This window comes from Mobula birostris, chromosome 3, assembly GCF_030028105.1.
Source record: "Mobula birostris isolate sMobBir1 chromosome 3, sMobBir1.hap1, whole genome shotgun sequence".
NCBI classification, from domain to species: Eukaryota; Metazoa; Chordata; class Chondrichthyes; order Myliobatiformes; family Myliobatidae; genus Mobula; species Mobula birostris.
Genome location: NC_092372.1, coordinates 131470049 through 131493178, shown reverse-complemented (window position 1 = coordinate 131493178; position 23130 = coordinate 131470049). Strand labels below are relative to the sequence as shown.

At 44.7% G+C, this 23130-nt stretch overlaps 1 long non-coding RNA gene across 1 annotated transcript in view; it reads left to right on the top strand.

Moving 5' to 3' along the window:
• Nucleotides 1-204: 204 nt before the first annotated feature.
• Nucleotides 205-23130, top strand: part of LOC140194706 (uncharacterized) — a 37504-nt gene continuing 14578 nt past the window's right edge. Inside the window, exon 1 of the long non-coding RNA XR_011885271.1 lies at nucleotides 205-306. This is a non-coding gene — a long non-coding RNA (uncharacterized lncRNA). The remainder of the gene's footprint in view (nucleotides 307-23130) is intronic.

Below are 23130 nucleotides of genomic sequence, written 5' to 3'. Positions count from 1 at the left end.
TGACCCATGGATAAATGCTGCCGGGGCACAAGCCGGGGCCTGATCATCCCTGGCTGGGTCACCTGGCTGTGAATGTCTGATGTTGGAAGATCCAAACCACCCAGGTTACAGTAGTAATTGTGTCCCTGTGCATCCTAAGATGTATCTCAGCATCAAGTATTTATCATGCATTTCTCTCTCCTGTAGGCTTGAAACCAAATATTTACTTTCCCAAGGATTCGCTGTGTCTTCAGTAGACCTATTGGATATCCTTTCCAAAGGAACACAACCTAGATGGGCATGCTATTGATTACAGAAGTTACATTAGTAAGTAATAAAGCAAATGTGCAGATAGGTTATTTGCCAAGTAAAGATTAAAGAGCCAACACTTCATTTGTGAATGTGATCTCCTGACAATGGAACACACTTGGAAAATGATCACCATTTTGAAAACATGCCAAACTGAATGAAAACAATTCATGCAATTGTTAGTAAAGGAGCTGGATAAAAAACATTAATTAATTGTTGAAACTGAGACTCAGAACTCAATATAATTAAAATGCTGTTTGTCTTTTCAGTGTTACATTTAATGGCATCAAAGAAACATAGAAACATAGAAAATAGGTGCAGGAGTAGGCCATTCGGCCCTTCGAGCCTGCACCGCCATTTATTATGATCATGGCTGATCATCCAACTCAGAACCCCGCCCCAGCCTTCCCTCCATACCCCCTGATCCCCGTAGCCACAAGGGCCATATCTAACTCCCTCATAAATATAGCCAATGTACTGGCCTCAACTGCTTCCTGTGGCAGAGAATTCCACAGATTCACCACTCTCTGAGTGAAGAAGTTTTTCCTAATCTCGGTCCTAAAAGGCTTCCCCTTTATCCTCAAACTGTGACCCCTTGTTCTGGACTTCCCCAACATCGGGAACAATCTTCCTGTATCTAGCCTGTCCAATCCCTTTAGGATTTTATACGTTTCAATCAGATCCCCCCTCAATCTTCTAAATTCCAACGAGTACAAGCCCAGTTCATCCAGTCTTTCTTCATATGAAAGTCCTGCCATCCCAGGAATCAATCTGGTGAACCTTCTTTGTACTCCCTCTATGGCAAGGATGTCTTTCCTCAGATTAGGGGACCAAAACTGCACACAATACTCCAGGTGTGGTCTCACCAAGGCCTTGTACAACTGCAGTAGTACCTCCCTGCTCCTGTACTCAAATCCTCTCGCTATAAATGCCAGCATACCATTCGCCTTTGCCACCGCCTGCTGTACCTGCATGCCCACTTTCAACGACTGGTGTATAATGACACCCAGGTCTCGTTGCACCTCCCCTTTTCCTAATCGGCCACCATTCAGATAATAATCTGTTTTCCTATTTTTGCTACCAAAGTGGATAACTTCACATTTATCCACATTAAATTGCATCTGCCATGAATTTGCCCACTCACCCAACCTATCCAAGTCACTCTGCATCCTCCTCACAGCTAACACTGCCACCCAGCTTCGTGTCATCCTCAAACTTGGAGATGCTGCATTTAATTCCCTCATCCAAGTCATTAATATATATTGTAAACAACTGGGGTCCCAGCACTGAGCCTTGCGGTACCCCACTAGTCACCGCCTGCTATTCTGAAAAGGTCTCGTTTATTCCCACTCTTTGCTTCCTATCTGCTAACCAATTCTCTATGCACATCAATATCTTACCCCCAATACCATGTGCTTTAAGTTTGCACACTGATCTCCTGTGTGGGACCTTGTCAAAAGCCTTTTGAAAATCCAAATATACCACATCCACTGGTTCTCCCCTATCCACTCTACTAGTTACATCCTCAAAAAATTCAATGAGATTCGTCAGACATGATTTTCCCTTCACAAATCCATGTTGACTTTGTCCGATGATTTCACAGCTTTCCAAATGTGCTGTTATCACATCTTTGATAACTGACTCGAGCAGTTTCCCCACCACCGACGTTAGGCTAACCGGTCTATAATTCCCCAGTTTCTCTCTCCCTCCTTTTTTAAAAAGTGGGGTTACATTAACCACCCTCCAATCCTCAGGAACTGGTCCAGAATCTAACGAGTTTTGAAAAATTATCACTAATGCATCCACTATTTCTTGGGCTACTTCCTTAAGCACTCTGGGATGCAGACCATCTGGCCCTGGGGATTTATCTGCCTTCAATCCTTCAATTTACCTAACACTACTTCCCTACTAACAAGTATTTCGCTCAGTTCCTCCATCTTACTGGACCCTCTGTCCCCTACTATTTCTGGAAGATTATTTATGTCCTCCTTAGTGAAGACAGAACCAAAGTAATTATCAATTGGTCTGCCATGTCCTTGCTCCCCATAATCAATTCAAAGAAAAGTTGTAATGACTGGACAGTTCATTGTTTCTTTTGAGTATTGATCCCTTGAGAACTACTAATCATGGAGGGTAGCCATTATTAAAATGGAAGTCTATAAATTTGTTTTTCTTGATTTGAATATGTATTTCAACTTATTTTTGCAATATTATTCTAAGCTTTGAATGCATTTGCATCAAATTTCTATATTATGATACTGAATTCAGACATTTACTTTGATTTTAATTAACCAACCAGATTTAATGATAGTAGGTAAAATTTGAAGCATATTCATTAAATGTACTAACAAAACATGCTTATTTGCTGTCCGTTTGCCCAGTGTGACATGTTGATAAGGTCAAGTAATTAATATCAATTTATCAGTCTGTCACAATGCAGCAAAACAAGCAGACACTATATAATCAATACAAAAACTGCTTTAAGATAAATGTAGCCATAATAAATTTAATTGAATCTGTTATTGACAAAAACTTTGTCCTTTTGAAACAGTTTATGGTATTGTTATATCCTCAGAGTTATATTCTATTTAATAGATTTGATTATTTGGAAAGAATTGGCATTTTTCTTCATTCATGTCTTTCTATATGTTGATATGTATTGGTGGGGTATGAGAAAACCCATGCATTCCATATACAGATGATGTCAGATGGGACTCTGAACTCTGGCCTAAGCTGTAATGGCATCATGCTAACTGCTACACTACGGTGGTACCCTATTGTGTAGGCATAAGGAGACTGGTATTCTTGCAAGAAGGGTTACTATTGCTCTTCTGGGATTTTAATCTCGAGTTGGAGGAAGATGACGACCAGTGTCAGGGCAGATAGGAGTGGTTGTGGGGAAAGATGTTAAACCTACAGAGAAAAGCGGGAATCAGAATGTTGCGCATGATGGGAATAATATTTTGAGTTGCATCTATTGTACATAAGGCATTACATTGTCTGTAAACAGCTGAGCTCGGCATGGATCCGCAAGTGGAATTATGACATTGTAGACCTTAGTGAGACTTGGTTGCAGGAGGGGCAGAACTGGCAGCTCAGTATTCCAGGGTGCTGTCATTTTGGACATGATAGATTGGGAGAGATTAACAGGACAGGAGTGGCTTCTGTTGGCAAAAATACAAAATCGAATAGGGTGACATGGGGTTGGAAGGTGTTAAATCATTGTGGATAGAGCTGAGGAACTGCAAGGGGGAAATGTTTCCTGATGGACATTGTACACAAACGACCCTCCACCCCCCAAAGCTGAAGTAAGGATGTGGCCTGCAAACTACAATGGGAGATAGAAAATGCATGCCAAAAGGGCAAAGTTACAATAGTAGTTAGATTCTGGAATGGTTTTGGAAGACCAGAAAATTGCAATGTCACTCCACTCTTCAAGAAGGGAGAGAGGCAGAAGAAAGGAAATTATAGGATAGTTAGTCTGACCTCAGTGGTTGGGAAGATATTGGAATCATTTAATAATAAGGATGAGGTCTCAGGGTACTTGGAAGCACATGATAAAATAGGCCATAGTTAGCATGGCTTCCTCGAGGGAAAATTTTGTCTGATATATCTGTTGGAGTTCTTTGAAGAAATAACAAGCAAGATAGACAAAGGAGAATTGGTTGACATTTTGTACTTGGATTTTCAGAAGGCCTTTGACAAGGTGCCAACTATGAGGCTGCTTAACAAGCTACAAGCCACAAGCCCATAGTATTACAGGAAAGATTCTAGCGTGGATAAAGCAGTGGCTGATTGGCCGGAGGCAAAGAGTGGGAATAATGGCTGCCGGTGACCAGTGGTATTCCACTGGGGGTCTGTGTTTGGACCGATCCTTTTTACAATGATTTGGATAATGGAATTAAAGGCTTTGTTGCAAGTTTGGGGACGAAATGAAGATGGGTGGAGGGGAAGGTAGTTTTGAGGAAGTAGAGAGGCTAAAAAAGGACTTGGTTTGGGAGAATGGCAAAGAAATGGCAGATGGAATAGATTGTCGGGAAGTGTTTGGTCATGCACTTTGATAGAAAGAATGAAAGTGTTCCCTATTTTCTAAATGGAGTGAAAATACAAAAAAACTAAGGTGCTAGGACATGCACAGTGCACTGAGAAGTGTGGTAGAATAAAGGTATCTGGGAATTCAGATCCATAAAGGGTGGCAAAGAGGTTTTGCACAGTGGCCTTCTGAAATTACTCAATATTTTAATTTCGGAACAAATGGCTGGCAAGCTTGGATGGGTATTAAGAGCTGTGCTTGCTGACAATGTCTGCATCCATGAATTGTAATCAGTGGGGCTTATGGGTTGAAGGGCTGCAAATCCATTCCTTGATGCTGTCAGGAAGGTTGTTCACAAGAACATGTCAAATTTGAAGTAAATGATCAACAAGAACCAATCATACCTATATATGGATAATGAAGGATGTTGCAGCTTTGTTTGCCTGATGGGTTTCATGCAAGCTGTTACTCTAAAGCAATCCACTGGAGTACTGCAACTGAAATAAAAGAGCTGAGAAGGATTTGACAGAACTATCACAATAGGTTACAAAAGATAGGAAAGTGAAGAGTCACCTGACGCTTTGTATTAATAAATCTGGTGTTCATCTGATTTTATAACTTGAGCTAGCATTTTTTTCTGCACATATTTCAGAGGAAAGGCTAACAATGACATATTACAAGGAATGTCTCTCATCTACAAAAAGGTTATAAGACAAAAGGGCATAGGAGCTCAATTAGGTTTTATGGCCCATCGAGTCTGCTCCATCATTTGGTCATGGCTGATTCATTTCCTACCCAACCCCATTCTCCTGCTTTCTTCCCATAACCATTGACATCCTTGTAGAGTCTTAGCAAATTGCAGTATCTAGTCCATGCTAAAACCATTTAAACTGCCTACTCCTATCAACCTGCACTGAGACCAGAGCCCTCCATACCCCTACTATCCATATACCTATCTGAACTTCTCTTAAACGTTGAAATCAAACTCGCATGGACCGCTTGTGCTGACAGCTCATTCCACACTCTCATAATCCTCTGAGCTAAGAAGTTTCCCGTCATGTTCCCCTTAAACTTTTAATCTTTCACCCTTAACCCATGACCTGTTTGTAGTCCCATCCGACACAGTGGAAAAAGCCTGCTTGCACTTACCTTGTCTATACCCCTCATAATTTTGTATAGCTCTACTAAATTGCCTCTCAATCTCCAATGTTCTAAAGAATACAATCCTAACCTATTCAATCTTTCCTTGTAACTTGGGTCCTCCAGACCTGGCAACATCCTTGTAAATTTTCTCAGCACTCTTTCAACCTTGCTTACAGCTTTGGGTGGCACGGCAGTGTAGTGGTTAGCACAACGCTTTACAGTGCGGGTGACCCGGGTTCAATTCCCATTGCTGCTTCTAAGGAATTTGTATGTTCTCCCCGTGACTGCATAGGGTTTCCTCCGGGCTCTGTTTCCTCCCACCGTCCACAGACCTAATGGGTTAATTGCTAATTGTAAATTGTCTTGCGATTGGGCTAGCATTAAAATTGGGGGGGTTAGTGGGCAGAGTGGCTGGAAGGGCCGACTTCACACTGTATCTCGAATCTTTCCTGTAGGTCGGTGACCAAAACTGCATACAATACTCCTAATTAGCTCTCACTAATGTCTTATAGAACTTCAACATAACATTCCATCTTCCATACTCAATACATTGATTTATGAAGACCAATGAGCCAACAGTTTTCTTTACCTCCCTATCTACCTATGACATCACTTTCAACGAACTGTGGACCTATATTCCCAGATCCCTATGTTCTACCACACTCCTCAGTGCTCTACCATTCATTGTGAAAGACCTACCTTGGTTGGTTCTACCGAAGTGCAAAATCTTGCACTTGCCTGCATTAAATTCCATTTACCATTTTCAGCCCATTTTTCCAGCTGTTGCAAGCCATGATAGCCTTTCTCACTGTCCACTACACCCCCAATCTTGGTGTCATCTGCAAATTTACTGATCCAATTAACTACATAATCAAGAACCAATCAGACTTGCTTCAAATATACCCAATCACTTGGCCTCCACAGCCATTTATGGCTTTGAATTTCACAGATTTACCACCGCTGCCTAAAGAAATTCATCTTCAGCTCTGTTCCAAAGGGATGCCTTCTATTCTGAGGCTGTCCCCTCTGGTTGTATTCACTCCAAATATTGGAAACATCTTCTCCACATCCACTCTATCTAGGCATTTTAATAGTTGGTAGGTTTCAGTGATATCCCCCTCATTCTGCTAAACTCCAGCAAGCATGGGCTTGGAACCATCAAATACTTCTCATACATTAGCCTTTTCATTCCCAAGATCATTCTTGTAAATCTCCTCTGAACCCTCTCCAATGCCCATACATGCTTTCTTAGAAATGGGATCCAAAGCTGCTCAAAATACTCCAAATGTAGTCTGACCAATGCCTTATAAAGTTTCAGTATGACATCCTTATTTTTATATTCTAGTCCTCTTGAAATGAGTGCTAGCATTGTACTTGCCTTCCTTACTACTGACTCAACCTGCAAGTTAACCTTTAGGGAATCCTGTAGTAGGACTCCCAAGACCCTTTACGCTGCCAATTTCTGAATTTTCTCCTTGTTTAGAAAATAGTCTATTGTCCTTATCCCTTCTACCAAAGCGCATGACCATACACATCAGAATCATGCAGTGGTAGCCACCACCAGATAGAAAACAAATTAAATATCCTTTCAAAACCCCCATATCTCACTTTTTGTAAAGTCCACCCTTAGGTTACTCATTTCACAATTTCAGCATCTGTTTTTATTTTTCTGCCCAAAGTGGTATATTTATATTCAGAAGCTTGGATGATTTACAGTGCCCACGTCACATTGTGTGGGATAGGTATTTTGTGTGGAAGATGAAGTTGGGTATTCTAGCTAAATTAAGTTGCCTAAGTTTTCTGCCTTTAAACAACACTGCCTGTCTACCAAGATAACTGTAGCAATGCAGTTGCTGAGAAACTCTGACACTTGACTCATTATTTGTGAACCTGGTAGCATAACCAGCGTATCAGTGTCAGATGATTTCTCTTTGCTATTTGTCATCTGTGCCACAGTCAAACTTTCACAGAACTGTGATTTGATGTTCGTTTATATAAAAGCAGGCTCTCCTCTGTCTTTTCAAGGTTAAAGCTTAATTAAATCGAATGGAGGCAGCTGTCATACAGGAAACCGAATGTCATCAGACTAGAGAGGCTGTAGCAGTTTGAGGAAAGGCCGTCAGATCAATGGATTTTTGACCACCTTGCTCAGATGGCACTCACTGGCTCACAAATGAAACACCACTGAAGGACTGGTGATGGTGGATAGGGGCCAGTTGGGCTGCTATTCAAGCATGGAGGCAGGATGCAGAGGTAGAGACTATCTATAATTGAAGGCCAAGATTAGCAGATAGTATCAGAGTATTGAATATATGTGGAAACTGACCAGATTAATAAGTGAGAAGGGAGAAAAGTATTTGTCTGTAGGGGCGGGGGGGGGGGGGTAGAGGAGAAAGACCGTAAGACCAAAAGGTATAGGAGATGAATTAGACCATTTGGCCCATCAGATCTGCTCATTTCATCATGACTAATCCATTTCTCTCTCAGCACCAATCTCCTGCCTTCTCCCTGTGTATCTTCGTGTTCTGACTAATCAGAAATCTATCAATCTCTGCCTTAAACACATCCAATAAGTTGGTCCCCACAGCTGCCCATGGCAACAAATTTCACAGATTTGCCTCTCTCCAGCTAAAGGAATTCCTCCTCATCTCCATTCTAAAGGGACGCCCCTCTATTCTGAGGCTGTGTCCTTTGGTTTTGGACTCCCCCACCATAGGAAGCACCCTGTCCACATCCATTTTATCAAGGTCCTGACAGTGAATGAGGAGAGGATGTTTCCTATGGTGGGAGAGGCTCAGATCTGAGGATACAGTTTCAGGATAGAGGGGCATCTTTTTAGAACGAAGATTGGAAGGAATTTCTTTAACCAGAGAGTGGTGAATCTATGAATGTGTTACCACAGGCAGTTGTGGAGGCCAAGTCTTTATGTATACTTAAGGTAGAGGTTGGTAGATTCTTGACTGGTCAGGGCATGAAGGGATATTTCTTCAGCGGTTTGAACAGGGCACAACTGCGCAAGCGCGTGGAGGTCGGCCGGAGAGAACATCGGGAAGAGTTTAAAAAGAAGATGGATTTACAGAGCAGGTGTCAGAGTAGTGGGAGACAGGGTAGGAAGGTTTTGGCTCAATGGAGCTTTGGCAATAAAGGCCTGGTAGGTTATATGTTTAAAATAAAAACTGAGGGTATGTGTGTGAGGCGGTTTTTTTGTGCTTGGTGTCAGATGTGGGAGGTCCTGGAGATTCCCGGACTCCTGGGTGACCACATCTACACCAGGTGTGTCAAGCTACACCTCCTTGGGGACTGCGTTAGGGAATTGGAGCTGCAGCTCGATGACCTTCATCTGGTCAGGGAGAGTGAGGAGGTGATAGAGAGTAGCTATCGGCAGGTAGTCACCCCGGCACCACAGGAGACAGAAAAGTGGCTAACAGTCAGGAGAGGGAAGGGCAAGAAGCAGGTGCTAGAGAATACCCCATTGTCTGTCCCCCTTAACAATAAGTATTCCTGCTTGAGTACCGTTGGGGGGTGGGGGGGTGGCCTCCCTGGGGAAAGCAACAGCGGTCGTGCCTCTGGCACAGAGTCTGGCCCTGTGGCTCAGAAGGGTAGGGAAAGGAAGAGGATGACAACAGTGATAGGGGACTCTATAGTTAGGGGTTCAGGTAGGCGATTCTGTGGACGCAGGAAAGAAACGTGGATCGTAGTTTGCCTCCCAGGTGCCAGGATCCAGGATGCTCCTGATCGCACCCACGATATCCTGAAGTGGGAAGGAGAACAGCTGGAGGTTGTGATACATATTGGTACCAACGACATAGATAGGAAAAGGGGGGAGGTCCTGAAAACAGACTACAGGGAGTTGGGAAGGAAGTTGAGAAGCAGGACCACAAAGGTAGTCATCTCAGGATTACTGCCTGTGCCACATGGCAGTGATAATAGGAATAGAGTGAGGTGGAGGAGAAATGCGTAGCTGAGAGATTGGAGCAGGGGGCAGGGATTCAGATTTCTGGATCACTGGGACCTCTTCTGGGGCAGGTGTGACCTGTACAAAAAGGACGGGTTGTACTTGAATCCGAGGAGGACCAATATTCTGGCGGGAAGGTTTGCTAAGGCTATTGGGGAGAGTTTAAACTAGAATTGCTGGGGGTTGGGAACTGAACTGAAGTGACAGAGAAAAGGGAGGTTGGCTCACAAATAGAGAAAGCTTGGAGACAGTGCGAAAGGGAGGATAGGTAGGTGATAGAGAAGGGACGCGCTCAGTCTGATGGTTTGAGATGTGTCTGTTTTAGCGCGAGGAGTATCATGAATAAAGCGGATGAGCTTACAGCGTGGATCAGCACTTGGAGCTATGATGTTGTGGCTATTACAGAGACTTGGATGGTGCAGGGGCAGGAATGGCTACTTAGAGTTCCAGGCTTTAGATGTTTCAGAAAGGACAGGGAGGGAGGCAAAAGAAGTGGGGGCGTGGCACAGCCGATCAGAGATAGTGTCACGGCTGCAGAAAAAGAGGAAGTCATGGAGGGGTTGTCTACTGACTCTGGTGAAAGTTAGAAACAGGAAGGGAACAATAACTCTACTGGGTGCTTTTTATAGACCACCCAATAGTAATAGGGATATTGAGGAGCAGATAGAAAGATAGATTCTGGAAAGGTGTAATAATAATGGGGTTTTTGTGGTGGGAGATTTTAATTTCCCAAATATTGATTGACATCTCCCTAGAGTGAGGGTTTAGGTGGGGTAGAGTTTGTTAAGCGTGTTCAGGAAGGTTTCTTGACACAATATGTAGATAAGCCTACAAGAGGAGAGGCTGTACTTGATCTGGTATTGGGAAATGAACCTGGTCAGGTGTCGGGTCTTCCAGTGGGAGAGCATTTTGGAGATAGTGATCACAATTCTATCTCCTTTACCATAACATTGGAGAGGGATAGGAACAGACAAGTGAGGGAAATATGAGGCTATCAGGCAGGAACTTCGAAGCATAATTTGGAAACAGATATTCTCAGGGAAATGTATGGAAGAAATATGGGCAAATGTTCAGGGTATATTTGTGTGGGGTTCTGACTAGGTACGTTCCAATGAGACATGGAAAGAATGGTAGGGTACAAGATCCTTGGTGTACAAAGGCTGTTGTAAATCTAGTCAAGAAGAAAAGAAGAGCTTACGAAAAGTTCAAAAAACTAGGTAATGATAGGAATCTAGAAGATTACAAGGCTAACGGGAAGGAGTTTAAGAATGAAGTTAGGAGAGCCAGAAGGGGCCATGAGAAGGCATTGGCAGACAGGATTAAGGAAAACCCCAAGGCATTCTACAAGTACGTGAAGAGCAAGAGGATAGGACCAATCAAGTGTGACAGTGGAAAAGTGTGTATGGAACCGAAAGAAGTAGCAGAGGTACTTAATGAATACTTTGCTTCAGTATTCACTACAGAAAAGAATCTTGGCGATTATAGGGATGACTTGCAGTGGACTGAAAAGATTGAGAATGTAGATATTAAGGAAGAGGATGTGCTGCAGCTTTTGGAAAGCATCAAGTTGGATAAATCACTGGGACCAGATGGGGTGTACCCCAAGCTATTGTGGGAAGTGAGGAAGGAGATTGCTGAGCCTCTGGCAATGGTCCTTGCATCATCACCGAGGACGGGAGAGGTTCCAGAGGATTGGAGGAATGCGGATGTTGTTCCTTTATTCAAGAAAGGGAGTAGGGATAGCCCAGGAAATTATAGAACAATGAGTCTTACTTCAGTGGTTAGTAAGTTGATGGAGAAGATCTTGAGAGGCAGGATTTATGAACATTTGGAGAGGCATAATATGATTTGGAATAGTCAGCATTGCTTTTTCAAAGGTAGGTTGTGCCTTACAAGTCCGATTGAATTTTTTGAGGATCTGACTAAGCACATTGATGAAGGTAGAGCCGTAGATGTAGTGTATATGGATTTTAGCAAGGCATTTGATAAGGTACCCCATGTAAGGCTTATTGAGAAAGTAAGGAGGCATGGAATCCAAGGGGACATTTCTTTGTGGATCCAGAACTGGCTTGCCCACAGTACAAAGAGAGTGGTTGTAGACAGGTCATATTCAGCATGGAGGTTGGTGACCAGTGGTGTGCCTCAGGGATCCGTTCTGGAATTCCTTCTCTTCGTGATTTTTATAAATGACCTGGATGAGGAAGTGGAGGGATGGGGTAGTAAATTTGTTGATGACACAAAGGTTGGGGGTGTTGTGGATCACGTTGAGGGCGGTCAGAGGTTACGATAGGACATTAGACAATAGACAATAGGTGCAGGAGTAGGCCATTCAGCCCTTCGAGCCAGCACCACCATTCACTGTGGTCATGGCTAATCATCCACAATCAGTACCCTTTTCCTGCCTTCTCCCCTTATCCCTTCACTCCACTATCTTTAAGAGCTCCATCTAACACTTTCTTGAAAGAATCCAGAGAATTGGCCTCCACTGCCTTCTGAGGCAGAGTGTTCCACAGAACCACAACCCTCTGTGTGAAAAAGTTTTTCCTCAACTCCATTCTAAATTGTCTACCCCTTATTCTTAAAATGTGGCCTCTGGTTCTGGACTCCTCCAACATCGGGAACATGTTTCCTGCCTCTAACGTGTCCAATCCCTTAATAATCTATGTTTCAATCAAATCCCCTCTCATCCTTCCAAATTCCAGTGTATACAACCCCAGTCGCTCCAATCTTTCAACATATGACATTCCCACCATTCCGGGAACTAACCTCGTGAACCTGCACTGCACTCCCTCAATAGCTAGAATGTCTTTCCTCAAATTTGGAGACCAAAACTGTACACAATACTCCAGGTATGGTCTCACCAGGGTCCTGTACAACTGCAGAAGGACCTCTGCTCCTATACTCAACTCCCCTTGTTATGAAGGTCAACATGCCATTAGCTTTCTTCACAGTCTGCTGTATCTGCATGCTTACTTTTAGTGACTGATGAACAAGGGCACCTAGATCTCGTTGTACTTCCCATTTTCCTAACTTGACATCATTCAGATAGTAATCTGCCTTCCTGTTCTTGCCACCAAAGTGGATAACCTCACATTTATCCACATTAAACTGCATCTGCCCACTCACCCAACCTGTCCAAGTCACCCTGAATTCTCATAACATCCCCCTCACATTTCACATTGCCACCCAGCTTTGTGTCATCTACAAGTTTGCTAATGTTACTTTTAATCCCTTCACCTAAATCATTAATGTATATTGTAAATAGGTGCGGTCCCAGCACCGAGCCTTGTGGTAGCCCACTAGTCACTGCCTGCCATTCTGAAAAGAACCCATTAATCCCTAGTCTTTGTTTCCTGTCTGCCAACCAATTTTCTATCCATGTCAGTACCCTACCCCCAATACCATTTGCTCTAATTTTGCACACTAACCTCCTATGTGGGACCTTATCAAAGGCTTCCTGAAAGTCCAGGTGCACTACATCCACTGGCTTTCCCATGTCCATTTTCATAGTCACTTTCTCAAAAAATTCCAGAAGATTAGTCAAGCATGATTTCCTCTTCGTAAATCCATGCTGACTCAGACCTATCCTGTCACTGCTATCCAAATATGCTGATATTTCATCTTTTATAATTGATTCCAGCATCTTCCCCACCACTGATGTCAGACTAACTGGTCTATAATTGCCTGTTTTCTCTCTCCCTCCTTTCTTAAAAAGTGGGATAACGTTAGCTACCCTCCAATCCGCAGGAACTGATCCTGAATCTATAGGACATTGGAAAATGATTACCAATGTGTCCACGATTTCTAGAGCCACCTCCTTAAGTACCCTGGGATGCAGATCATTAGGCCCTGGGGATTTATCAGCCTTCAGTCCCATAAGTTTACCCAACACCATTTTCTGCATGATACAAATTTCCTTCAGTTCTTCTGTTACCCTGGGTCCTCTGGCCACTATTACATCTGGGAGATTATTTGTGTCTTCCCTAGTGAAGACAGATCCAAAATACCTGTTCAACTCGTCCGCCATTTCCTCGTTCCCCATGATAATTTCACCCGTTTCTGTCTTCAAGGGCCCAACTTTGGTCTTAACTAATTTTTTCCTCTTCACATACCTAAAGAAGCTTTTACTATCCTCCTTTATGTTCTTGGCTAGCTTACCTTCGTACCTCATCTTTTCCCCCCGTATTGCCTTTTTAGTTATCTTCTGTTGCTTCTTAAAAGTCTCCCAATCCTCTGGCTTCCGACTTATCCTTGCTATGTTATACTTCCTCTTCTTTATTTTTATAACTGTCCTTGACTTCCCTTGTCATCCACGGTTGCCCCTTACTCCCCTTAGAATCTTTCTTTCTCTTTGGAATAAACTGATCCTGCACCTTCTGTATTATTCCCAGAAATACCTGCCATTGTTGTTCCACTTTCATCCCTGCTAGGGTATCTTTCCAATCAACTTTGGCCGCCTCCTCCTTCATTGGTCCATAGTTCCCTTTGTTCAACTGTAATACTGACACTTCTGATCTTCCCTTCTCCCTCTCAAATTGTAGATTAAAACTTATCATATTATGGTCACTACTTCCTAATGGCTTTTTTATCTCGAGTTCCCTTATCAAATCTGGCTCATTACACAACACTAAATCCAGAATTGCCTTCTCCCTGGTAGGCTCTAATACAAGCTGCTCTAAGAATCCATCTCTGAGGCATTCCAAAAACTCCCTTTCTTGGGGTCCAGTACCAACCTGATTTTCCCAGTCTACCTGCATGTTGAAATCCCCTATAACAACCGTAGAATTACCTTTGCTACGTGCCAATTTTAACTCTTGATTTAACTTGCACCCTATATCCAGGCTACCGTTTGAGGGCCTGTAGATAACTCCCATCAGGGTCTTCTTGCCCTTACGGTTTCTCAGTTCTACCCACACTGAGTCTACATCTCCTGATTCTGTGTCCCCCCTCGCAAGTGACTGAATTTCATTCCTCACCAACAGAGCCACCCCACCTCCTCTGTCAACCTGTCTGTCCCTTCGATAAGATGTATATCCCTGAATATTCATTTCCCAGCCCTGGTCCTCTTGCAGCCATGTATCTGTTATTCCCACAACATCATACTTATCAATTTCCAACTGAGCCTCAAGCTCATCCACTTTATTTCTTATACTCCGTGCATTCATATATAATACTTTAAATCCTTTTAAAGTAATACTTTTACTCCCCTCACCTTTCACATCGATTCCTATTGCACTTGGCCATACTGTCCGATCCCTTCCTGAGCTTTCTGCCCCTTTAATTCTGTTGTCTTTCTTAACTTTTCTTATTCTCTCTTTCGCTTTAACTCCATTCTTATATTTCCAGTTCATTCCCCCCCTCCCCACCACTTAGTTTAAACACAACCATGTAGCAGTGGCAAACCTGCCTGCCAGAATCCTGGTCCCCCGTATGTTAAGGTGCAACCCGTCCCTTCTGTACAATTCATCCTCACCCCAATACATATCCCAGTGGTCCAAAAATCTAAATCCCTGCTCCCCACACCAGCTCCTCAGCCACACATTCAGATCCCCTGTCTCCCTGTTCCTGTCCTCTCCAACACAAGGAACAGGAAGCAAACCCGAGATAACCACCCTAGAGGTTCTGCTTTTCAGCCTTCTTCCGAGTTCTCCGAAGTCACGCTGCAAAACGTCTGTCATCTTCTTCCCCACGTCATTTGTGCCGACATGCACCACCACCTCCAGATGATCACCTTCTCCCTTGAGGATGCCCTGCAATTGGTCCGTGATGTCCTGGATCCTGGCACCAGGGAGGCAACACACCATCCTTAAATCCCGCCTGTTGCCGCAGAAACCCCTATCTGTACCTCTCACTATGGAGTCCCCTACTACCACGGCTCTGCCTGACGTCTGTCTCCTCGGCTTTGTTTCAGCGCCAATTTTTGACTTGCAGACCCGTCCGCCTCTCAGACTGGCACTGTCTTCTGTCCAGACAGCTTCCAAGAGGATGAACCTGTTTTCAAGAGGCACATCCCCTGGGGGCTCCTGTACTCCAAGCATCCATCCCTTCCTCATCGTCGCCCCCCCCCCTTCTCTCTTCCAGTATCTTCAGTGTGATGATCTCGAGGCAGGTCCTGTCCAGAAAAATCTCTGTTTCCCGGATGAACCTGAGGTCATCCAGTTGCCTCTCCAGTGCCTCAACACGGTCCTTCAGGAGCTGAACCTGGACACACTTTCCATAGTTGTAGCAGCCAGAGGCACCATCAACGTCCCTAACCTCCCACACCATGCAAGCAGCACACTGAATCAGTTGACCTGTCATTTCTTCACCACTTCTCACCCTCTCCAACTGTGGCATAGTCTCCCTCAGCCTCCTCACCGAAGACTCCTGAGCATTGATAGGATGCAAAACTGGGCTGAGAATTGGCAGATGGAGTTTAACCCAGATAAGTGTGAGGTGGTTCAGTTTGGTAGGTCAGATATGATGGCAGAATATAGCAGTAATGGTAAGACTTTTGGCAGTGTGGAGGATTAGAGGGATCTTGGGGTCCGAGTCCATAGGACACTCAAAGTTGCTATGCAAGTTGACTCTGTGCTTAAGAAGGCTTACGGTGCGTTGGCCTTCATCAATCATGGGATTGAGTTTAAGAGCCGAGAGATAATGTTGCAGCTATATAGAACCCTGGTCAGACCCCACTTGGAGTATTGTGCTCAATTCTGGTTGCCAGGAAGGAAGTGGAAATCATAGAAAGAGTGCAGAGGAGACTTACAAGGATGTTGCCTGGATTAAGGAGCACGCTTTATGAGAATAGGTTAAATGAGCTCAGCCTTTTCTCCTTGGAGCGATGGAGGATGAGAGGTGACTTGATAGAGGTGTACAAGATAATGAGAGGCATTGATCGTGTGGATAGTCAGAGGCTTTTCTCCAGGGCTGAAATGGTTAGCATGAGAGGGCATAGTTTTAAGGTGCTTCGAAGTAGGTACAGAGGAGATGTCAGGAGTAAGTTTTTTTTACACAGAGAGTGGTGAGTGCGTGGAATGGGGTGGTGGAGGCGAAAACGATAGGGTCGTTTAAGAGACTCCTGGTTGGGTACATGGAGCTTAGAAAAATACAGGGCTATGGGTAAAGCCTAGGTTGTTCTGAGTTAAGGACATGTTCCACACAGCTTTGTGGGCTGAAGGGCCTGTATTATGCTGTATGTTTTCTATGTTTCTATGTTCTATGATATGGTGAGACAGTAGGAGATTGGGGCTGAGAGGAATCATGGGTCAGCCATGATGAAATTGTGGAGCAGATATAATGGGCCAAATGGGCTAATTCTGCTTCTATATCTTATGAACTTGGAAGGGGCCCAAAACTGGAAGGGTCTGCAAGTCAAAACTCCAAGTGAAGCCTCACCGGCACTTTATAAAGCCTTAACATTACATTCTTGCTTTTATGTTCTAGTCCTTTTGAAATGAAGCCTAACATTGCATTTGCCTTCCTCACCACAGACTCAACCTGCAAATTAACCTTTAGGGAATCCTGCACAAGGACTCTAAAGTCAATTGGCACCTCAGATTTTTGAATTTTCTCTGCATTTAGAAAATAATAAGCACTTATTTTTTCTATCACAGTGCATGACCATACACTTCCTGACACTGATTCCATATGCCACTTCTTTGCCCATTCTCTTAATCTGTTTAAGTCCTCCTGTAGCGTCTCCTTCCTCAAAACTACCTGCCTCTCCATCTATCTTTGTATCGTCTGCAAACTGGGTCACAAATCATCAATTCCATCATCAATATCACTGACCTTTGACATAAAAAGTGGTTCCAACTCAGACCCCTGTGGAACACCACTCGTCCCTGGCAGTAAACCAGAAAAGGCTCCTTTTATTTCCACTCTCTGCTCCTGCCCATCAGACAATGCTCTACCCATGTTAGTATCTTTCCTGTCACAACATGGGCTCTTAACTTGTTAAGCAGCCTCATGTGTGGCACCTTGCCGAAGGCCACCTGCAAATCCAAGTGCATAACATCCACTGATTCTCCTTTGTCTATCCTGTTTATTACTTCTTCAGAGTTCCAACTGATCCGTCAGGCCAGATTTTTCCTAAAGGAAACCATGCTGATTTTGGCTCATTTTAACATGCACTTCCAAGTACTCCAAAACCACATCCTTAACAATCAACTCCATCTTCCCAACCACTGATGTCAGACTAACTGGCCTATAGTTTCCTTTCTTCTGCCTCTCTCCGTTCTTGAAGAGCGGAGTGACATTTGCAAATTTCCAGTCCACCAGAACCATGCCAGAATCTTGTGTAAGGGGTTTCTTCTTTTATGTTACTGCGAAGGCTAACAAAATGGCTTCTTTGTTATGTTATGATAAAAATGGCTTTTCTGTAATAATAACTGCGATGTAAGGAGTTCTCTCTCTCTCTCTGCTTGTTTGGGTTATATTATTGATAAGAGAGCTAATGAACCAATTGGGATATATGTTATTCTTTCTTGTGTGTCTGCAAGCTATTGTTTTTCGTGGGCTTTGGGGCAGAAGGCGTGATGGGGACAGGGAGAGGAGGCGCGATGCTGTAAGCTGGGCGGTGGAACGGACCCCGAGTGGGAGTCCGAGGCTCAGGGTCTTCAGCAAGGAGAGGAGACGAAGACAGACTCGTGTAGAGTGTCTGGTCGACCACCATGGTTGGTACCAGGCGGCGGGTCGAGGAGGTTAGAGGGGATCGAATGGTGGAAAGAAGACTCCGTTAATTGGGCCCCAACTGTGTGCACGAAGTGGTTGAACTTTGATAAGTTTGGCACCTTTTACTTTCCTTTTATATTTTATCTCTATTAATTACATAGTTCCAGTAAGATCTATAAAGTGTAATCATTTAATCGCATATGGTGTACTGTCTGTTATTTGTCAGGGTGGGGTACATCACACAGCATCCACACAAACTTGATTACCTAGTTTGGCGGGGCCAAAGGCTGTCCCCCCCAGACAGAAGCGAGCTGAGCGAGCCTAAGGCTTACCGGGGGCTAAATTTGGGGGCTTCGTCCGTGATTGGATTCAGTGGGGTGCTGTGTGATTGCCCTGTTTAAATCAGTGCTGCTGTGTGTTGGTGGGATTGCGGTTAGTAATGTGTGTCTCTGTGGGATTGCTGGTTATTACTGCAGGTGTGTTGGGTGGGGTGACTCTTGGTACCCCGGAGGTCTTTGTCGAGTACAGACTAGTGCTGACGAGTTGGTGGTGGGACTGCCAATGTCTATTGGTGCCCCAGGTGAGGTGGGACCATGGGCTGTCCATACTGTTAGGAGAAAGAGGAAAAAGTGGTCTGATTCAGAGGTAGTGTCTGCGAATAAGTGTTCCAGCTATGGCAGGCTCCGCCTGGCTTTTAGGATATTGTCCATCCCTAAAGGGGCAGAGGCGTACGAGACGTGGGCGGAGTGGATCTCTCAGTTGTTAGATGAGTGGCAGAGCTCGCTTGAGGGGGAGTGACAGGGTTTGGTTGAAAGTTTGAGTAGGTGGGCCATTGACGGTGTTATAACTGTTCGGGTCAATTACCCCGTAGTGACAGCTGCCAGTTATCTGAAAGCAGGGGAAAATAAGTCTGGTTCGACTGGAAGTAAAATGCAGTGCCTGGGGGGCTTTCCATTCCTGTATCAGGAGATTGGGGAAAAGCTTTCAGTGTATCTTCTCTGGCTAGGGGGGCAGCTAAATTTCTTGCAGTGCCAGGGAGATCATTTAAGGGGATCAGTCCCTCCCTCAGTTGTTCAGCTGATCAGAGAGGTGACGGGAAACTTAGTGGAGGCCCAGTGGGGGAATGGCTTGGGGTCTCTGGGGAAGCACATTCCAAGCAAGGTACCAAGGAACTTCTGAAAGGAACAGACCTTATTCCTGACGGCTTAGAGGGACCACGGCCCCGTGTGTCGTTACGGATAGATGGAAGCTATGCTAAAGCCATCCTCGACACCGGGGCGCAGGTCAAGTTGTTGTACAGTTCATTTTACAACCGGTTTCTGAAGCATTTACCCTTGACAACATTAAGGGCACTGGAGATTTGGTTGCCAGTGATTACCCAGAAGATGACTATTGGTCAGTGAAACTGGAGTTCATAGGGGCATTGTCTGTGCACGCAGTGTTTCGAGCTGCTTGTGAGGACGAGTGAAGCAGCCTTGGGCCGGTACTGAATTTAAACGAGAGCCGATTGTGGTACGGCCTGGGGGAAGTATCTGAGGGTGAGACCCTCTTAGTAGACGCTGCGAAATACCACGAGGGAGGGGAGTTGACCGCTGAAGACACCTCGGTGAGAGAGAGGTCGCAGTGACTGGACCCTGTAGCCGTGGAAGATGTAGGCAGTGTGTGTGTGGATTATTGGAACCTGAAGGAAAAGAAACGGGGCCCTGGACATGGGACAGGGGGCTCCGAGTTTCAGTGGGGGCATGAGTGAGAGATTGAGAGAGGAGTTGGCAAGCAGACCCGAAGTATCCCCAGTAGTGTCCGAGCCTGAAGGGTTTAGGTGAGGGGGTACGGAGGTCTCGGAGGATTAGGAAACTCCCAGACAGGTAGCTAGGTGTTCTTGTACATCAGTCACTGAAAGCAAGCATGCAAGTACAGCAGGCAGTGAAGAAAGCTAATGGCATGCTGGCCTTCATAACAAGGGGAATTGAGTATAAGAGCAAAGAGGTCCTTCTGCAGTTGTACAGGGCTCTGGTGAGACCACACCTGGAGTACTGTGTGCAGTTTTGGTCTCCAAATTTGAGGAAGGACATTCTTACTATTGAGGGAGTGCAGCATAGGTTCACAAGGTTAATTCCCGGGATGGCGGGACTGTGATATGTTGAAAGATTGGAGCGACTGGGCTTGTATACCCTGGAATTTAGAAGGCTGAGAGGGGATCTTATTGAAACATATAAGATTATTTAGGGATTGGACACGCTGGAGGCAGGAAGCATGTTCCCGCTGATGGGTGAGTCCAGAACCAGAGGCCACAGTTTAAGAATAAGGGGTAGGCCATTTAGAACGGAGTTGAGGAAAAACTTTTTCACCCAGAGAGTGGTGGATATATGGAATGCTCTGCCCCAGAAGGCTTTGGAGGCCAAGTCTCCGGATGCTTTCATGAGATGGATAGAGCTCTTAAAGATAACGGAATCAAAGGTTATGAGGATAAGGCAGGAACTGGATATTGATTGTGGATGATCAGCCGTGATCGCAGTGAATGGTGGTGCTGGCTCGAAGGGCCGAGTGACCTGCTCCTGCACCTATTGTCGATTGTCTATTATTGTCTATTGTTTGAAGGAAGTGGGAGGACCAGTTCCACCAGACAGAGGAGAGTGGTGGTGGAGGAGAACTGGTTGGGTCTGGTGTCCAGAAAGAAGCAGAGAGCTTTGAACCCCTCCTGATGGTGGCTGGAAGTGCAAAGGGACTGGAGTGTGTTAAGTGTCATGGATGTAGGTACGCAGGAACTGAACTGGTGGGGATAAAACAGAGCTGAGGTATGCAGATGTAAGTTTGGTGGGGCAGGAGCAAAGAGAAACAATGGGTCTACCTCGACTGCTGGTTTATGGATCTTGGGTAGGAGGTAAAAATGGGAGGTGCGGGGTAAGTAACTATAAGGATTGTGGCAGTGGATGGGATTAGATTAGATTAGATTATGAGAACATGCAGTCCTTTTTTATTGTCATTTAGTAATGCATGCATTAAGAAATGATACAATGTTCCTCCAGAATGATATCACAGAAACACAAGACAAACCAAGACTGAAAAACTGACAAAAAACACATAATTATAACATATAGTTACAACAGTGCAAAGCAATACCGTAAATTTGATAAAGAACAGACCACGGGCATGGTAAAAAAAAATCTCAAAGTCTCTTGAAAGTCCCATCATCTCACGCAGACGGTAGAAGGAAGAGAAACTCTCTTCCTGCCATGAGCTTCCAGCGCCGCAAACTTGCCGATGCAGCACCCTGGAAGCACCCGACCACAGTCCGACTCTTGAGTCCGTCCGAAAACTTTGAGCCTCCGACCAGCCCTCCGATACCGAGTACCGAGCGCCATCTCTGCAGCGCGCTTCGACCCCGGCCCCGGCAACAGGCAATAGGCAAAGCCGAGGATTTGGGGCCTTTGTCTCCAGAGATTCTCTATCGCACAGTAGCAGCGGCAGTGAAGCAGGCATTTCAGAAGTTTCTCCAGATGTTCCTCTGTGCTTCTTACATCTGTCTCCATCAAATCAGGATTGTGCACGGTACCTACTTACAAATACGATATCATTTCAGAGCAGCCACGTGCGCTGCATCGCGCCGCCATCTTCTCCTCCCCTGGTGATCCCCAGGGTTCATATGATCAGTGAAAGTGTGGGTGACAATGGCCTGGTGCTCTTCAGTGGGGTCCTGTTTGAGGGATATGTAAGAGGTGGTGTCTGGGAGTTGCCGCCTAGCCTCAGCAAGGTAGAGGTCAGTTTGCCAGACTACTACTGCACCCAGTATTGATTCTTGAAAGTTCATTACTAATGTCTCCACAATCTCTTCAGCCACCACTTTCAGAATTCTCGAGTGTACACCATCTGGTCCAGGTGACTTGTCTATGTTCAGACCTTTCAGTATCCCAGGCACCTTGTCCCTGGTAATGACAACTTCATTCACTTCTGACCCCCAACACTCTCGAATTTCTACCATACTGCTAGTGTCTTCTACAATGAGGACTGATGCAAAATACTTATTCAGCTCATCCACCATTGCCTTGCCCCCCCATTACAACCTCTCCAGCATCATTTTCCAACAGTCCAATATCTACCCTTGCCTCTCTCTTATACCTTATATATCTGAAGAAAGTTTTGTATTCTCTTTAATTTTACTGGCTAGCTTACCTTCATATTCCATCTTTTTCCTCCTCTGACTTTTTTTGTTGCCTTCTGTCAAGTTTTTTTTTAAAAGCTCCCCCATCCTCTAACTTCCTATTAACCTTTGCTCTATTATAGGGCCTCTCTTTGGCTTTATGTTCTTTGACTTGTCGTGTCAGCCATGGTTGTACATCCCTATCTTTGGAATACTATTTCTTCTCCAGGATGAATCAATCCTGAGCTTTCAAAATTGCTGCCAGAATCTCCAGCATTGCTGCTCTGCCATCATCCCAGCTCCACTTCCATTCAATTTTGGCCAACTCCTCTCTCATGCCTCTGTAATTCCCTTTACTCCACTGTAATACTGATGCATTTGACTTTTAGCTTCTCAAATTGCAGGGTGAATTCGATCATATTATGATCACCGGCCCCTGGCCCTTAAGGATTCATTTACCTTAAGCTCTCCAATCAATTCCAGTTCATTGCACAACGCCCAGTCCAGAACAGCTGATCCCCTAGTGGGTTCAATTACATCCTACTCTTAAAAAGCCATTTCATAGGCATTCTTACAAGTTCTCCCTCTTGGGATTCAGCACCAACCTGATTTTCCCAATCTACCCCCGTGACTATCATAACATTGCCCTTTTGGCATGCATTTTCTATGACCACATCCTTACTACTGTTTGATGGTCTGTATACAACTCTCATCAGGGTCTTTTTACCCTTGCAGTTCCTTAGCTCTATCCACAATGATTCAACACTTTCCGGCCTTGTGTCCCCTCTTTTTCTAATGATTTGATTTTTTTTTAACCAACAGAGCAATACTGCCCCCTCTTCCTTCTTGCCTGTCCTTTTGATGTTAAGCTCCCAGCTATAATCTTCCTACAGCCATGATTCAGTGATTCTTAATGTC